This window comes from Haliotis rubra, unplaced genomic scaffold (genome assembly GCF_003918875.1).
Source record: "Haliotis rubra isolate DU_JTF1 unplaced genomic scaffold, ASM391887v1 Scf318, whole genome shotgun sequence".
Taxonomy (NCBI): Eukaryota; Metazoa; Mollusca; class Gastropoda; order Lepetellida; family Haliotidae; genus Haliotis; species Haliotis rubra.
The window spans coordinates 291,869-295,952 of record NW_025766989.1 but is presented as its reverse complement, the minus strand read 5'-3'; positions in this window follow the sequence as shown (position 1 = coordinate 295,952).

Below are 4,084 nucleotides of genomic sequence, written 5' to 3'. Positions count from 1 at the left end.
AAGCAAGTGTATCACTTGAGTGCGACGTTTTGGTGATGCACTTGCTTGAAAACGGTGTTAGTACTTACACCGAAACGTCGCACTCATTGCAGTAAAGAAGTTGACTATCCATAGAACTTGGTTGGTTTTCCCTAAAGAAGGGTGTGTTATATTCGCGTATGCCATTGATCATGGTATGAGGGAACGCCATGTAAGGCGCGCAATCCGCTGTGCAGAAGTTGTTGGCGATATATAGCCTATTTGTATATTGTGTTGTCCTCTATAGTAAAACTGTTTTAGACTTAATTGCTAGTTTTACATTTATATCTGTGATATTCTAGTTGTTTTACTGTCCTTTGTTGACATGATTTTATAATCTATCATTACTTATTGTTAATCTATAACTTGTTTTAGTCACGATATGGCTGAAATATTGCCAAAGTGACTTTAAATTTTAACTCATTCCGCTGTGCAGTATTGTGTTCTTTCGGCGTGAATGAAACCAACGATCATGTATTAGAATGACAGGAGGCCCAAGGTATGATTCCAGTTCTGTCAGTACCATATCGTTGGTTTCACCAAAGTAGTAAACGTCTGAGACCTGCATCATGCGGTTTCCTGCAACGGATTGTGAGTTATGTTTTAGTCAGCTTTGAATAGTAATTCAGTTGAGTGAGGGAGGGAGTTTTAGGTTTACGCCGTACTCAGCAATATTCCAGCTACACATGTATATGGCGGCGCTCTGTAAATAATAGAGTCTGGACCAGACAATCCAGTGATCAATAGCATGAGCATCGATCTTCGCAATTGGGAACCGATGACATGTATCAACCAAGCCAGCGAGCCTGACCACCCGATCCCGTTAGTCGCCTCTTACGACAAGCATGGGTTACTGAAGGTTCATTCTAACCCGGCCCTCACGGGTCTAATTCAGTTGAAGTTCTTGAAACAACCTAGTTATTCTGTATACGACGTTTCTGAATTAAATCTCTCTCCATTATCAGGTGAAAACTGTCAGTGCACAGGGTGAATATATACTACTCAAAACAAGTTAAGGGTCAAAACTTTTAATGGCCATAACTACAAATATAAATAACAGTAAAATGTAGCGATCATATAACAACTCGAGCCAACATTTCATGATAACCATAACAGGAGACAAAAACAGCAGGAATGTCAGTGATTGCTGATCAATAAGGTCAAAGTGACCTACTGTCAGAAGTGAAAATTCAAACGCCAACATTGGACTAATAACGGATGTAACCACCTCGAGCAGTAAGACAAGCAGTACACCTCTGTCTCATTCTGTTCACCAGACGTTGGAAGAAGGCTTGGGGTATTGTCTGCCATTCTGCAATGAGATGCCGGGCAAGTTCTGAACGGTTGTTTGGAGGGGCGTGGTTGTTACGAAGCCGACGTCCTTGCTCGTCCCAAGCATGTCCCATAGGGGCTAAATCTGCTGAATATGCCGGGCATTCCATGTGCTGAACATTGTTCTGTCTAAGGAAGTCCGTCACAACACGGGCACGGTGTGCTCGGGCATTGCCACCTTCGAATATGGATACGACGCCGGTACGTTGTAAACATTGCAAAACAAGGGGTCTGATAATCTCCCGAAGATAGCTATTTCCGGTCAGGGTACCATTAATGACATAGAGAGGTGTCCTTTGATGAAAGGAAAACGCACCCCAAACCATGACACCCCCGCCTCCAAATGGCAAACGCTGGTTGACGTTAACGTCAGCAAACCTCCCTCTTAGACGCCGATGCACACGAGTTCTACCATCATTGAACTGTAGAATAAACCTAGACTCGTCGGAGAAAAGAACTAATGCCCACTGAGGCACGCTGCCAACGAACATGGCATCTACACCAGTCATGTCTTGCCGTCATGTGTCGCTGAAGGAGCGGTGGTCGTACTGCTGGTCACCGTGCCCGAAGATTGTTCCTCGTCAGTCGGTTCCTGACAGTCTGATCAGACACCAGGGTACTTGTGGCATTTCTCAGTTGGTCACGGAATTGTCTGGCCACGCAAGAGCTCTTCCTCTGTCTGTCATGCTCAGTTGACGTCTTGCCATTGTTGAATTTCATGTGACAATAACAATGCGACAATTACAAGTTTTATAGGGAAAATAAGCGTGCACAGCACTAATCCCACGAAAAACACGTGCACATGTTGTTCATGATGAAACATCGCACAGTGGTGGCGCTTCTGTGAAGCACTCGATGTTTCAATTTGTTCATTTTTTAACACCTTACCACATGATGACTATTGGCACCACGGTTATCTGCAGCCTTTATCCAGGTTCTGCAATGGTTTTGAATAAACTACCATACACGGAATGTAAAATTTTATTTATACATAATGCAACCAGCCTCATCAATAACATTACATGATGACATCGCATGACCCTTAACTTGTTTTGAGTAGTAATATATAGATATAGCACGTGGGTTGATTATCGGGTCAATATATGAGGTGATTAATTTTGTGAACGACCTCTCAAGGGGTTGGTTATCAGATAACCAACCTTCCCCAGAGTGCGGTTACCATATAACCCCCCTAGCGCGGTTATCTGACCAACTCTCGGTGCGATACTGGGAACAAGGCTCGGCTTCGCCCCATCTTCTTCCCGGGTATCGCGCCTCGAGAAGAACTTTTCCCTTTGCAGATCGGGTTTGACAACCCTATGCCTCTACCTCAATGTTTTTGTTGGAAACATCTTCAATAAATAAATACAGAACCATTCAATTTTTTAATTTTTTTTTACAATATCTGCACATTGCAGTTAAAATATTGGAACCGGCGGGAGCTACTTCCCAATATTTTATTCTTCTCTGGGTCACTTGGATTATCTGAAATATGAAATAGTTATTTAGACAGGATCGCTGATAGGTATTCTTGTAATGGATGATTTGAGTTTCGCCAATGATTAATTTTATGATACATTCTTTTAGCGGGAAAATGACGTTTACCAACAAATTACATGCATCAGTCTGAATCATTTTTTACTTAAAGGTCTCAAATAAGAATAGACTTGGGATTAGACAAACTAATTAGCAATGGAATGAGAGGTCGGTGGGATGTGACCTATAAGCAGTGCATTTGCACCTGACCAATAATGTTTAATTCGATTATAAAGGGAATGTTCAAAACTTTCCCCTAAAGTTATGTTTGTACTGGGAGAAAGAAAACATACCAGAGGTTTCCTCAGAAGATGCTTCTTGTGGAGTTGAAGTCTTGTGTTCCACTCTGCATGGTACTTGCTGAGGTTTTGGTTTCTTACTGGTAAGAATGCTGCTGACCATCTTCATTTGTTCATCATGTACTCTCTTGTACGGCCGCACACCTGCAACAGTTGTATGATACGTAATGGTACTATTAAAGAAAATCAGATAAATTACCAAATGCATGCTGCCGTGCTGGCAACTCAATTTCCTAACCCAATTTAAGCATATTGGCGTTAATCAGAATAGGGCAGTGTTACGAGGTACACATCTAAATAAAACACACATCAATACATTAAAAGCAATTCAATTAGATAACTTCATTATCTGTGATTTTAACTTTTGCTTACCCATATCCCAATTTTCGAAATAGGTACCGCGAAGGAGATGGTAATGAGTATCGCTTTTCTGACAGCTTCAGTTGAGTACAGTGAGTGAGTATGGTTTTACGCCGCTTTTAGCAACATTCCAGCAAAATCACGGCGAGGGACACCAAAAATGGGATTCACACATTGTACCCATGTACAATCTAACACGGCCCTTCGGCGTGACGGACGATCGCTTTAATCCCCAGCCTACCTCACCGCCCCGATTACAGTACAGATACAAGACCGCCTCCGTGTTGTAGTGGTTAGAGCGTCCGCCCGGAGAGCGGAAGGTCGCGGGTTCGATCCCCGACCGCGTCTTACCAAAAGACGTTAAAATATGGTACTTGTTGGTCTCTGCCTGGCGCTCGGCATTAATGGGTACAACAAGGACTGGTCGGCTCGTAGTCAGTATAATGTGTCTGAGTGGGATATTCATGCTTCACTGCGGTATGGTATCTCAGTGGGCTAGCACTATAAAACCAGCTTCAGTCTGGGCTAGTACAAGCAGC